The following is a 15,753-nucleotide window of genomic DNA, read 5'->3' as shown; positions in this document are numbered from 1 at the left end:
CCGAAGATCCAAACCTTCATTTATCCGTATTTGTTCAATATGCTGATACTGTTAAAGCTAATGGTGTCACTTCAGAGGCAATTCGACTTCGTCTTTTTCCTTTCTCATTAAGAGATAACGCTAGAAGATGGCTACAATCTCTCCCTTCCAACTCAGTCACCACATGGAACGAGTTGAAGAAAGTTTTTCTTGCCCGATATTTTCCGCCAAGCAAAACAGCTATGTTAAGAGCCCAGATAAACGGATTTAAACAGAAAGACAATGAGTCTCTTTTCGAAGCATGGGAAAGATACAAAGACATGATGAGACTTTGCCCACACCATGGTTTGGAAGACTGGTTAGTAATTCACACATTTTATAATGGTCTCTTATACAATACAAGGTTAACAATAGACGCCGCTGCAGGTGGTGCATTAATGAACAAACCTTATGCTGATGCTTACCAGCTTATCGAGAGCATGGCCCAAAATCACTATCAGTGGGGAACCGAACGGACAACAGTGGAAAAACCTCAACCGAAAACTGGCATGTACGAGATAAGTAACCTTGATCACGTCAATGCAAAAGTGGATGCTTTGGTCCAGAAAATTGAAAGTTTAAACGTATCACCACCAACCGCCGTGGTTGCTATAACTCAGAATTGCGAGGTCTGTGGAATCCAAGGCCACACTCCTGCGGAATGTCAACTCTTGACTGGAATCCAAACAGAGCAAGTAAACTATGCTCAAGGAAGCCCCTATTCGAATACCTATAACCCAAATTGGAAGAACCATCCAAACTTTTCATATAAGAGTAATAATGCTTTATACGCACCTGGACAGTCTCCGAATCAAACCCCATCTATACCTCCGGGATATCAGAAACCAAATCCTAACAATAATACCCCTAGAAAATCCAACTTGGAAATCATGATGGAAAATTTTATAGCTTCCCAACAACAAACCAATAAAGATTTCTTAAACCAGAACATACACACTGGCGAACAACTTAAACAACTCGCAAGCAAAGTAGATGCCTTGGCTACCCATAACAAAATGCTGGAAACACAAATATCTCAAGTAGCTCAACAACAAGCACCTACTGCTGCACCAACTGGTACATTCCCTGGACAGCCCCAACCTAATCCGAGAAGCCAAGCTCATGCAATTATATTAAGAAGTGGAACGGAAGTGGAAGGACCGTCTGATCCAAGGATAGAAAACCAAAACCCTAAGAAATCTACTGAGGAAAGTGAACCTAAGGAAAAGGAAGAGAGTAATAAGGATACCCTAGAAAAGAAGGAACCTTATGTACCTCCACTACCTTACAAACCACCTATACCTTACCCTCAAAGGCTTGTTAAAACCAAAGATGTAGGCCAATTTAGAAAATTTGTCGATCTCCTTAAGCAATTAAACGTTACAATTCCATTTACCGAAGCTATTACGCAGATGCCCTCATATGCTAAATTCTTAAAAGAAATTCTTTCTAATAAAAGGAAACTTGAGGATAGCGAAACCGTTACACTCCCTGCCGAATGTAGCGCTATAATCCAAAACATGCCTCCTAAACTCAAGGATCCAGGTAGCTTCTCTATACCCTGTCACATAGGAAAATTTGTCATCGACAAAGCCTTATGCGATTTAGGAGCCGGAATTAGCGTTATGCCTTTATCCATATGTAAGAGACTGGAAATGGGAGAATTAAGACCGACCAAGATGTCTGTACAACTAGCAGATCGTTCCATCAAATATCCTGTAGGAATCCTTGAAAACGTTCCCGTACGCATAGGTCAGTTTTACATCCCCACTGACTTCACAATTATGGACATTAGAGAAGATGACACTACACCTATTATACTAGGAAGACCATTCTTAGCAACTGCCGGTGCAATCATAGACGTAAAACGAGGAAGACTCACCTTCGAAGTAGGTGAAGAGAAAATTGAATTCATTCTTTCCCAATTCTTGAAAGCACCTGCAATAGAAGATACATGTTACTTCATGGATATCATCGATGAATGCATAAAAGAAGCAGAGTCAGGAGAAGACAAATCATCAGACTATCTTTTAGAAGACAAATCTAAACAATGCTTAGCAATAGCACCAGATCCTACGCAGTGTCTTAACAAACCAACCCCTGATTTGAAAACACTTCCCAAAAATCTGAGATATGAATTCCTAGACTTAGAACTTGAACGACCTGTGATAGTCAATGCAGATCTAGGAAGACTCGAAACAGAAAAACTCCTACATATCTTAAGAAAATATCCAACCGCACTAGGATACCACATAACCGATCTTAAAGGAATAAGCCCTTCTATTTGTATGCATCGCATCATGTTAGAAGAAGACGGTAAAACCTCTAGGGAACACCAGAGAAGACTAAATCCGATCCTAAGTGAGGTAGTAAAGAAAGAAATAACCAAGTTATTAGAAGCAGGTATTATATATCCTATATCTGATAGCAAATGGGTCAGTCCTGTACACGTTGTACCAAAGAAAGGAGGCATAACCGTTATTGAAAACGAAAAAGGAGAAACTATAACTAAACGAATCGAATCGGGATGGAGAATGTGCATTGATTATAGGAAACTAAACAAAGCAACCCGAAAAGATCATTTCCCTTTACCATTCATTGACCAAATGTTAGAACGATTAGCAAAACATTCACATTTCTGTTATTTAGACGGTTATTCAGGCTTCTTTCAAATACCAATTCACCCTGATGACCAAGAAAAGACAACATTCACATGCCCTTTTGGTACCTTCGCGTATAGACGAATGCCGTTTGGTCTGTGTAATGCCCCTGCAACTTTTCAAAGATGCATGATGGCGATTTTCGCCGACTTTCTCGAAAACATCATGGAAGTATTCATGGATGACTTTTCTGTATACGGACAAAGTTTCGAAGAATGCCTTGAAAACCTGGAAAGAGTTCTTGAACGATGTGTAAAAGTAAACTTAGTACTTAATTGGGAAAAGTGCCACTTTATGGTACAAGAAGGAATTGTTTTAGGACACATCATCTCGAACAGAGGAATTGAAGTAGACAAAGCCAAAATAGAGGTAATCGAAAATCTTCAACCCCCAAGAACCGTGAGAGAAGTACGAAGCTTTTTAGGACACGCCGGTTTCTACCGACGATTCATCAAAGACTTCTCTAAGATAACTAAACCCTTAACCGGACTATTAATGAAAGATGCTGAATTCATATTCGACGATAACTGTTTAAAAGCATTTCAAACTCTTAAACAAGCATTGATCTCAGCACCCATTATGCAGACACCAGCCTGGAATGAACCATTCGAAATAATGTGCGATGCCAGTGATTATGCTGTAGGTGCTGTTTTAGGACAAAGAAAGGATAAAAAGCTCCATGTTATATATTACGCTAGCAGAACCCTGGATGAAGCACAGATGAATTATGCCACAACCGAGAAAGAACTCCTAGCAGTAGTATTTGCGCTAGATAAATTTCGTTCTTACTTGGTAGGAGCCAAAATAATAGTTTACACCGATCACGCTGCTATCAGGTACCTTCTAACAAAAAAGGATGCTAAACCTAGACTCCTAAGATGGATCTTGTTACTACAAGAATTCGACTTAGAAATCAAGGACAAGAAAGGAACTGAGAACGTAGTAGCAGACCACCTCTCTAGACTTGAGAACCTTGAACCAGAAAGAACATCCATTAATGATGATTTCTCGTATGACAAACTCATAGCTACTTTGGAAGAGAACAACTCCGACATGCAAGTAGAAACCACCTTAGCTATATCTGTCATACCATGGTACGCTGATCTAGTCAATTATTTAGCTGCCGGAATAGTTCCACCTACTTTATCTTACCAGCAGAAGAAAAGATTCTTCCATGACATAAAACACTATTACTGGGATGATCCCTTACTTTTCAAAAGAGGTCCCGATGGTATTTTCCGTCGATGTGTACCCGAAGAAGAGGTAGAAAATATAATCCAACACTGTCACTCCGCGCCTTATGGTGGACACACAAGTACATCCAAGACCTGCTCTAAAATCCTACAAGCTGGCTTTTATTGGCCAACTATATGGAAGGACGTGCATGCGGCTATTAAGGAGTGTGACAGATGTCAACGCACGGGAAACATATCTAGACGTGACGAGATGCCACAAAAAGGTATTTTGGAAGTAGAGATTTTTGACGTGTGGGGAATAGACTTCATGGGACCGTTTCCATCCTCTTTCGGTAACAAATACATACTCGTGGCGGTTGACTACGTATCAAAGTGGATCGAAGCTATAGCTTCTCCAACTAATGACACCCGAGTAGTAACTAGACTCTTTAAAAATATAATATTTCCGAGATTTGGCATCCCAAGGATAGTAGTCAGTGATGGTGGATCGCACTTTATATCCAAGGTACTCGAAAAACTACTACTTAAATATGGAGTGAGACATAGGATAGCAACACCTTACCACCCTCAAACCAGTGGACAAGTGGAAGTATCTAACAGAGAAATCAAGCAAATACTAGAAAAAACGGTCGCCACTTCAAGGAAAGATTGGTCATTGAAATTACCAGAAGCTTTATGGGCATACCGAACTGCTTATAAAACTCCCATAGGGACGACCCCATTTAAGCTCATTTATGGAAAATCCTGTCACCTCCCGGTAGAATTGGAACACAAAGCCTATTGGGCTATTAGAAATTTAAATTTGAATTATAAAGCCGCCGGTGAAAAGAGAATCCTTGACATAAACGAATTAGAGGAACTCAGAAGAGACGCCTATGAAAATGCCAAAATCTATAAAGAAAGAACAAAACAATGGCATGATAAGCGTATATCAAGGAAAATCTTCAAGCAAGGCGACGCAGTACTCTTATTTAACTCCAGACTAAAATTATTCCCGGGAAAACTACGATCCAGATGGTCAGGACCTTTTCATATCACTAAAATCTTTCCCAGTGGAGCGGTAGAAATTAAAGGACAATCTACAGAACCGTTCACCGTAAACGGGCAACGTCTGAAACATTATCACTATGCGGAAACCAACGAGGATTCGCAAATTCTACACTTAGACGAAACGCCCCCAGGACTCATAGACAATATTTAACAGTTTCTTTGTCGAGCTTGCGACATTTAAACAAAGCGCTTAGTGGGAGACAACCCACAAATTAATCTGTTATTTTATTATTTTATTATTATTATCATTTCTCTATTTTTCTCTTAATTATTCTTTTAATTCCTATTTAGTATTCATTATTGATTATTTTCAAAAAAAAAAAAAAAATATCTATATATAAATAATAATAATTCTTTCTTCTTTCGGCATTTGGCCAAATCCTGACTTAAACTCATGTTTTCTTTTCTCTAGTTAACACTAACCAGATGGGACATTTTGACCGTATGGGTATCAAGTTCAGAGGAATGGCTCAGAAACGAAGGTTTGAAGAACTAGCCACTAGAGAGATGCTACCTAGTTTATATGTTGATGATTGGGCTATGACTGCCCTTGGACTGAGACAGAGTGTCCTGTTTTTGCTGAATCAGATAGGATGGGAGACCTCCCCTATCCTGAGACATTTCACCACCTACCGGAGGCTCACACTAGAATTCCTTAGTTCATTAATCTATCTACCTAGCCATGGAAAAGGAACTACCAGAGGTTTTATCCAGTTCAGAATGTTCAATATGGAGTACCAATTTAATATTAGAGACTTCACCAACCTTTTGGGTTTTCCTACCTCCTTTGATACATTCACTATAAGCCAGGAAGAACTTTTTGAGTATAGAGAGCTTGAACACTTTTGGGGTAAGCTGACTGGAAATGATGAGCCCGAAGAACATGAGTTTCTCTCTGGAAACATACATAACCCGGCTTTTCGCTATTTCCATAAGATCCTGACCCACACTTTATTTGGGAAGAAGCCAAATAGTACTTCAGTTTCACGTGATGAACTCTTCATCATATTTTGTGCTTCCCAGAACCGTCCAGTAAACGGTGCTACTTTTATGTTAGCTAATTTGGACCACCTTATCCAGGATGAAAGAGCACCCATTAGAATAGGCGGCCTGATAACTATGATAGGTAATGCTATTGGATTACGTCAGCCTATGCTTGACCTGAACCCTTTTTGTGGCATTACCACTATGAGTATACCTTTCCTCTTCAACACTATGTTTATAGCAAACCTAGGGTATGATGAGTTTGAGCTTGTTATTGATAACCAGGTTCTCTGCCTATTCACCCTGCCCGATCCTAGGACTAGTGTTCATAACCAAAGGAACTGGCTCTATAACCTGAATGAAACCCCAACTCCTGCTGGATCCACTGAATCCATCCAGGATTATGAGATTTGTGATGACTATGAGCACTATGTTGACCATATCTCTCTTGCTGAATCTGACCCTCAGACTCCATCCGGTTACCATGATATTGATCCTCCTCCTCAGCCTGTCCTGACCGAAGAATCAGCCATGCCTGATCTCCGGCATCATATGCCAGGAACAGATATTAAAAACGTCATTGAAGCCTTGATGTCAGAACAAAACGCCCTCAGGGAAGATTTCCACAGCTTGAGACTTGCAGTCCTAGAACACATGAGCAGCACGGCAAAGGCAGTTACGTATGTTACGGCATCATGTTAACTCTTTTACTCCTCCGGCCAGAGATCCGAAGATAGATGGAATTTAGTTATTTTCCTTTCTAAGTTATTTAGTTTTAAGCTAGATTTTTTTCATTAATGTTATTTGAATTCATGTTCATTTCTATTTCATTTATTATTTTCCCTTCCTGTAATACATTATGATCCTTTTTATTGAAGCTGTTTAGTTAATTTCATTATGCAAATGCCTGTTACGTTCTACTGTTGTTACCTATTATTATTATACAAAGCAAGTAACGTGCATAGTGCATTAAATTGCAGACTAAAAAAACCATAAGCTAAATAAAACATTAAATTACGCTACCAAAGTGATTCTGTGAAGCGCTACTAAGCCTTTCCAAAAAGGAAGTGTGACGAGCGTCACACAATCCATGACGGACGGCACACTTAGTGCCTGTTACGAGCGTCACAGCTTTGTGACGAGCGTAACGCCCCTCAGACATGTGAACGTTAGGGAGCCGTTGGAGACGAACGTTACACCCCTACCTTTTTACATTCCCCATTCATTTTTCATTTACCACAATTAATTACTTTTCAACCACTCTTTCTTTTCACCTCCCACATTTTACCTATAAATACCCTCCAAACTTCCTTCTTTCACCACAAACAATTCTCTCATATCAAATATACAATTCTTTTCTTTTCCAAATCACTCATTCAAAAATTCATCACAATGGCGGGAAATCAAAATTTCGGAAATATCATCTTCCGATCCGGAGATGACAACTATCAGCAAGAGCAATTCGAGCGCTTCCAACAGCGAGGCGTCGCTCCCACCAGGTACCCCGATTTAACTTGTTTACAACAATTGGGCTTACTCCAAGGTATCGAGTGGATGCTCCGTAGAGCCGATTTAACCTTCCTTTGCACCCATAACCAACCCACCTATCCTTCCCTAACCTTAGAATTCCTAAGTTCTTACGACTACACCACTTCCGCCGGTGAAGGTGAATTTCTAACCGGTACAGCAACCTTCCGTATGTTTAACACCGAGTACTCTCTAACCCAACGCCAATTGAGTGCCATGCTACAATTTCCCACAGAAGGTCTGCTCCATGCCAGAATTCCCCCAACCTCAAACTGGAACACAGTTCTAGTTTTCGACCTTTTTAAGAAAATTTCCGGTATAAATACCTACAACTGGGAAGAACTCCTTCTCTCCCACATCCATAACCCCACCATCCGTTATTTTCTCCGTATCCTGCAAAACACACTCTTTGGAAGACCAAACAACAGTAAGGTCAACTCAAAAGAACTCTTTTTCCTCCAGTGCGTTTTCGAATCGGATACTACGGTAAACGCCGCCTCTTTTCTCTTTCATCATATCCGCACCTTATGTGCTAGAGGCCGGCAACCATTCATAATTGGTGGATTAATAACCTCCATAGCACTTGGCCTGAACCTAGGGGATAAACTCCAAACTTTAGAATCCCTACCACCCCTGTCTATGGATATCAGCTATTGTCGCTCCAGCCGCCTGATTAAAAATAGAGTAGGCGGAGGATACTATCTTATGGTGAACAACCAAGCTGTCCCAAGTGTTGTGCTACCCAATACCACCCTAACCGATGTCACAAACCCGAACCGCCACCTCTACGATCTTAGCGCTCCTGAAACCACCGAGCCTTCACAAACGAACCAGCAAACAGATGAGTTTGAAGAAATGGAACAAGGTGATCATCCGCCAACACAACCGTCAGTCCCGCTCAACCCTTCCAGTAACGCAGCCGGCCCATCCTCCCAACGTCGTCGACGACGAAGGCCTGCGACCAACGATGACATTATGGATGCTATCGATGGAATGCAGGCACAGAATACAGAGATGATGCAGATGATGCGTCAAATGCAACAGCAACAGGATGCTCGGAATGCCATAACCGACCAGCGGTTTACTGAGTTGTTTAGCAGATTCGACAGCTTAGACATACGTCAAAGATCACCAGGACCAAGAACCAGAGGTGGAAGACAGCCTTAATTGTATTTTTCTTTTCATCTCCATTTTGTATTTCTTTCCCTTAAAACATCGAGGACAATGTTTAGTTCAAGTATGGGGGGGAAATTATTCTTTCCATTCTCATCTTTGTTTCAAGTTTGTACTCTCCCTTTTCATCGTTATTTCCCTATAAAAAAAAAAAAAAAAAATATATATATATATATTTTTTTAAGTCCTAAATGTGAAAAAGTTTCTATTATCTATTTCCCTCAACTTTCTTGAGCCATAACAAAAATTTTAACACACCCAATAAGTATAAAGGTTGCTTACTTTATAAAATTTGAGTAAAATCAAAACAAAATCATTACCATAACAACGCTCGGAGAACCTCAATATGTTAGATCAGGATAAGTACCTATTATACCGATTCCTTGAACTTTTAGTTCTATGGCAACCCCAAGTAGTTTATACAGAAGTCAGCACCATCTTAATAGCAAACTACGTGGAGAGCCGATGAATATAAGTGAATGATCCCAAAGTAACCTAAGATAATTAAATTAGGTGATCCTTACCAGATCATTTAATCTAAAGGTTGCAGATCATGTAAAAGCACAATATGAAAGATCCATTATGAGTTGGTTCAGTAGGAATCTGGTACTGAACTTGGTAGGGCGGACTACGGTTCGATCCCCCGCAATTTGCAATGGGCTGAATAATGAAGTTATCCGACTTATGTACCAGAACTTCTAGCTAAAAGCGGATCATAGTCACTAACCGGTTACTCCACTATGTGCGCGAAAGGATAAAGGGCTTAATGTGATTTCGCTAGAATGAAAGCGGGTGAAATAAGACAAAAGGAACCAGGATATCTATCACAAGGTATTTAAACTGATTGGCATAAGGTAGGGTTATCTAAGTTGTAACGGTAGTTGTTGATGTCAAGATTAAACTCAAGTCCTCCTAAACAAAAATCCATTGGCAACCTAGTACGAATTGATGTGTGCTTTAAAATTTCATCCGGCTAAAACTTTTAACAAGTTCTATACTGAATTTTGCTTGGAGACAAGCAAAGATTTAAGTATGGGGGAGTTTGATAACACGAAATTATATCGCTTTTTAAGACTTAATTCAATTAAATTATTTTATCATTTACGCTAATTTATCCCATTTCATCAGATATTATGCAGTATTTCTTTTCTATTTACATCAGGTACCCATTTTGAAGCAAAAGTGAAAAAGGGAAGAAAAGGAGGTGTAAAAAAGCAACAAAAAGGAGAGAAAAGGAACCAAAGGCCAAAGCCCAGCCCAAAGCGCACAAGTCACCAATGCTGTGCCTGTGACGGACGTCACAGGACGCGTGACGAGCGTCACGCGAAGTAGCCTTGTGACGGACGTCACACATGGTGTGACGAACGTCACACCAGTCCTCTATTTTTTGGCGCAAGGAACTCAACTGACCACGTTGAAGCCCACTTCCACGCACGCTTAACCCTCGGAAGCCTACTACCATGCACGCGGAAACCCTTGAAAAGTGGTTACACCAGCAGCTTATAAATAGCAGCTAATTGGGAACTTCCAAATACAAGTTTTTGCACGCTCAGTTTTGCGGAAGCTCTGCCAAATTTACTTTTCACGCCTTTGCCTATTTTCTTCCTTTCCAGCATCGTCCACTTTATTTATTTTATTTTGCAAGCTTTATTTTCTTTTTCCCTTGCAATTTATTTTTCCCCCGTTCTTAGCTTTTAGATATTTTTCGCGTAGTAGTTTCTACACCGGAAACTACTGTGCAACTTTATACCGGATTTAACCTTACGTTATATTCCAGTTTTATTTCCTTGTTTTATTTTACTGTTTAATTGAAGAATCCAAGAACAAATCCTACCGGCTTGTGGTGGAGTGTTCAAGACCATTGTATTACGCATTCAGGTTCTTTAATCGTTATTTAATTTTTAATGTTTTATTCTATTGTTTATTTACATTGCATGCCTGGAATGAGTCTGTTTATGCATGATATAGATTCTTATTTATTTAGCATGTCTGGCTAATTTGCCCAGGTATCGGTATGTAAAGTAAGCAGAAAGAGGGGTCAAGACTAAGTCGGTCTATTCAAACTTAAAATTAGAATCAATCTTTTTATGGTCTTAACTTACAGGTTTAATAACAAGATTTTTTACAAAAGTAAAAGACATAAAGAAGTTGAAACCAACAGAGCGAGAGTTTGAGGTTTTAACTGGACAGTGTAAGTTAGTCATTAAGTCTATCTCAGGGCGAGAGCAAGTTTTAGAATTAATTAAATTCTGACCTTTTTCAAAAAGTATTTTTAAAGATTGAATGTGAGGACGAGAGTTAAGCATTTAGATTTAATTGTATAACCTAAGTCAACAGAGCGAAAGTTTGAGATAAGGGTGTTTAAAACGGTCAGTATTTTCTTAAAAAGAGTTTCTGCAACTTTATTGTTTTCAAAATATGATTTTTGACTTAATTATAAGTGACAGCTACATTAATCTAAGATCATGGTTTCTTCAACAGAGCGAGAGTTTGAGATAAAACCTTTAACCAATAAAGTTAATCGAAACGATTTATTTTAAAACCGAGAGACCGACAAGGAATTGATTCCCTAGTTTTGACGAACTACATACCGATATCCGTTTTATTGATATTTAGTCTAGATATTAGTTTAGTTTTTAGTTTTTCCCCAGACAATCAAACATTTTCACCTTAGATTTACGTAGTAACTTTAGATAACGGTACATCGATTCATAAGTCCCTGTGGGATCGATATCTTTTAAAACTACGCGATAGAACTGTGCACTTGCAGTTTGTATCCCATTCTCGACTCACACAGTCGAGCGATCAAAAGACAGCGCTTTGTTTTCCTGGAGAAAGCGCTCTCTAAAGTGGCCCTTTAAGGGCCACATTATAGTGCGCTTTCAGAAAAAAGCGCCCTCTGGAGTGGTCCATAAAGGGCCACCTTAGAGGGCGCTTTCTGGACAAAGCGCCCTCTAAAGTTGTCAATGTAAAGTGTTTAGAGGGCGCTTCCTACAGAAAGTGTAACACCCCAATTAAAATAAGATAATTGTTTGATTTAAATTAATATTTTATTTATTAATTTAATTGAATAATTGGAATTTTGGATTATTATTATTTCGAAATAATAATTATTGGAATAATTATTTATTGGAATATATCAGTTGGAAGTTAGAAAAGTCCCAATTTTGGAAAAAAGGGTTTTCACGTGAAAAGGAAAGGAGAAGCGGCTGAAAAAGAGAAAAGGGCAAACGGCAGAGCAAGAGAAGAGGAAAAGCTTGAAGGTGCAGAATTTGCCGGATTAACTCAGGTAAGGGGGGTTTATCGTCGATCTAACGGGTATTATATGATAATATGTCATGGGTAGTGATAGACATTTGAATTACCTCTGAATTGGATGATTATGGTGAATTTGTGAACTTTTGGATGAACGAAATTGAGGTATGATTGAGAAAGAATTCGTAGGAATTTGATGTAAACGTGTTAGATTTGGTGTAATCGAATAAGATATGAATTGTGTTGAGAATATGGACGATTAATTGACGTAAATTGGGCTGTGAAAGGTTGGATCGGATAGGTTTCGTAATAGGGAAAACCATTGTAGATCTGAAATCTGGTTTCTGTAGCAGAGGGTTCTGTTCGCGCGCGATTCGCGGCGCGAAGCCCCGTTCGCGGTGCGGACTAGCAAATCCAGAGGGGTTCTGTAACGCACCGTTCGCGGCGCGAAACCTGCTGCGCGGCGCGAACTGTCAAATCCAGAAGGGTTCTGTGACGCACCGTTCGCGGCGCGAACCCTGCTGCGCGGCGCGAACTGTGCTGTGCAGAAGTGAATATTAATTGTGATTTCTGTGCTGTGGTGGTGCAGTTTTTGGCTGTTTAGGCTGAGTGATGTGACTTAACTGAGGACTGATGTAATAGGGATCATTCCCCGTTGTTTTGGAGTGGCATAGGTATTAGTAAGGTGTGCTAATACTATGATTGATTGTATGGCATGATATGATATGCTTTCGTGATAAATGTGTTGATGATATGTGATGGTGTGCATTATACTGTGAATGTATCAGTTATGTATGTACTGTGAATAGACTGTTGTGTGACTTATAGTGTGAGCATATTGTCTATTCTTGAGTTGTTGTTGTTGCTGCATTGCTAGATGATTAGCATGCATGGCATAGCCTGTGGGGCTGTAGCTAATTCCCATGGTGAGGAATTAGTGAGGGAATCCTTGTGGAATTGTTGTTGATTGTTTGCATACTAGATGAGTAGTGTGCATAGTCTAGCCTTTGGGGCTGTAGCTAATTCCCATAGTGAGGAATTAGTGAGTGAGTCATTAGATCTCAATGAGTGGGACTAGTGGGCTCAGTAGCCGTATCTGGAGGGATCGGTGAGCTTGGACTGTATGTTCAAGAATAGTCGGTACCGCATATGTGGAGTCTCATTGCATAATGAATGTATGGCATATAATATGATTGGATGTATTCCAGTATTATATGTGTGTGGCGTGTTGTGTTGTTGATGTTGAGTATGGTTGGAGATTATACATATATAATATGTTGTTGTTGAGTATGATGTTTGAATTAACACTGCCGTTATTGAGTGTGTAGTCTGGTTAGGGTGATTTAATGCGTTATTTACTTAACATTACATAATGTTGTATAATGCTTATTATATTGATTGAGGAACTCACCCTTACACCTATTTTTCAGGTAACGAGCAGTGAGTTGAGTAGGAGCTAGTGCTTGGAGTCTAGTGTCGTCCTTAGTGGTCATGCTCTGGTAGATGTAACATCGGGAGGGGATGTTTGAATATTTTATTGATTGGTTGTGAACTATTTTGCGTGTAATATGTTACATGATTGGAATAATCGAATTGATTTCTATCCGCTGTGTATTATGCAGATACTTTATAATTTGAATTAAATAAATGAGCATGACAGGGTATTCTGATAATTTTGTGAAATGATTGTGTGACACCCTTTGGGGCATAAAGACTCTGATTGATATGTTATTATTTAATTATAATAATTTGGGGTATTTAGAAGGGTGTTACATTAGTGGTATCAGAGCATAGTCGGTCGAGTCGAGTCGTAATTTTCTGTTTCCCTGTACGGCATAGGTGTGGAGTAACCTATCAGTACTTATTGTTTTAGTTTGTTTGGGTTTTCAGAATAGAGATGGCTGGAAGAGGTAGAGATGATGCTGCAATTGCTGAGGCTCTGGGTATGTGTTGATAGACAGTTTTTAAGTGTCGGGTTTTTGTTATCGTATCCACAGAGATTGTAAGATATCACTGCCGTTCAATGGTTGAATTAATCTTAACTTAAAGTAACACTAGGGTTTTGGGTTTTAATCAAGTTATCTTGCATACAAAGTAATTAATTGCGGTAAAAGTTACGTTTTGATTAATATGAGAAATATTGTCAGAGTTAGGTTTCAATGATTACACTTGCTTTGCATGTTTTTGCACGGTCAACAATATTATAAACTCCTTTAGATGATAAATAATTTCACAAAGTCCTCTCAATGCGTTTCTCTCGAACACCCATTGTGAGTTTTGTCATTTTGATCCATTGTTTCTCTCGAACATAATCTATCAAAAAGACAACGTTTTGGTTCAACCTTATGGTGAACAAAATCATTCGTTACTATCTCTAGCTAACAAACAAGTTTGGATGAAAACCTAGGTCAAGAATCGGTAAACATCTCTCGATCAAATACCAACACAAAGAGTTTTAAATAGAAACAAAGTTTTCATCATATATTTACCGTTAAAGAGTTTACATATGAGGATCCTTACATTTACACACAAAGCTTGGAAATCACCTACATCTAACCTTGACAAATGGAGACTTAGCTACTCATTTTCATGGTAGCTTGGTCGGCAAGTAAGAAAAGAGGGTTGATCAACATCCAAGTCGAATGATCGAAGTTGGATGGGAATCCACCGTCTTTTTGTGGAAGATGGTTGCTAGATGAAGAGAAATGAAATTAGGGCATAAAATCTCCCTCCAAACAATGCTGTAAAATATCTAAGAGAAAGTACAAAAAATGGAAAAGTTGGTAAAAAGTGGTCTCAAAGTGGTATCCCAGTGGTTTTCAAGTGGTCTCCAAGTTGTCTGGGCACAAAAGGTGGCACCTGCTACTTATAGACAAGTGCAGAACTGTCACGTTCGCTAGGCGAGCAGAATGGCTCGCCTAGCGAAGGCCAAAAATGGGCACAAAATGCCCCTGCGCCCAGAGAAAACTGGGCCTGTGGAACTGTCATGTTCGCCTAGCGAACAGACCTTCGCCTAGCGAAGAACTCGCTTCAACCTTCGCCCCAGCGAGGTTGAGAGGTTTTGCTACTGGAATGCTCGCTGGGGACTCGCTAGAGCCTCGCCTAGCGAGCTAGTGCTGGCTGCTCATTTCACCAAAACAGACTGAATTCGCTGCCACTTCGCCTTCAGTTCGCCTAGCGAATTAATTAACCAATTTACTGGAGCCTTTCGCCAGGAGCTCGCCTAGCGAAGGTTTTGCTTCGCCACATCCTCGCCTAGCGAGCTGGCAGATAGAATGCTTGTTTGCTTTGGTTCCTTTGCCAATTTTGTTGTGTCTTCATTATCAATTAATTCATGCCTTTCCTGCACAATAACACACACATCAAAGGCACCAAGCTTGTTTATCAATGTAATGCATTCCATGTAAAATGAATGTGGTTTTGGCAACATTAGCAAGGTATAAGAGTGAAAGATGCCCACATATGATAGCTTGAAAAAGGACTTTTGGGCATCTAACAACTCTCCCCAACTTGATTCTTGCTTGTCCTCAAGCAAAGTATGCCTCTTTGAAGAACAAGAGGATTTGCTTTTAAGAAAACGGTTTCTCCGAAGTTGGATAAACGGCTCAAACACAAGCGAAATCCGCAAATACACGTTTCCAACGGTTGTGAATAAAATAATACATAAGAACTAAAACTTAAGTAGCAATGCAAAATATTTATCTATCTGCAACAATACTTATTCTGAATGAATCACCCTATCTCTCCTCTTCGAATAAGGATTGAAGATTTAACGCGTTTGCAACCGCGGGAATAATCTCACTCTCTAACAAATAATGAAGAAATCAAACAGATTCATACAATGTCTAACAATTAAAAGTTGTACTGTGGAAACAAAAAGATCACTAAGG

The 15,753-nt window shown here is 39.5% G+C and overlaps 1 pseudogene; it reads right to left on the bottom strand.

The window, feature by feature from the left end:
- Window positions 1–228: 228 nt before the first annotated feature.
- LOC127116186 (uncharacterized) lies at window positions 229–328 on the bottom strand (annotated as a pseudogene).
- Window positions 329–15,753: the final 15,425 nt, after the last annotated feature.

The sequence above is a fragment of the Lathyrus oleraceus genome, chromosome 1 (genome assembly GCF_024323335.1).
Source record: "Lathyrus oleraceus cultivar Zhongwan6 chromosome 1, CAAS_Psat_ZW6_1.0, whole genome shotgun sequence".
Lineage (NCBI taxonomy): Eukaryota > Viridiplantae > Streptophyta > Magnoliopsida > Fabales > Fabaceae > Lathyrus > Lathyrus oleraceus.
Note: the sequence above shows the minus strand (reverse complement) of the source record. Positions and strands in the feature narration are given on the sequence as shown.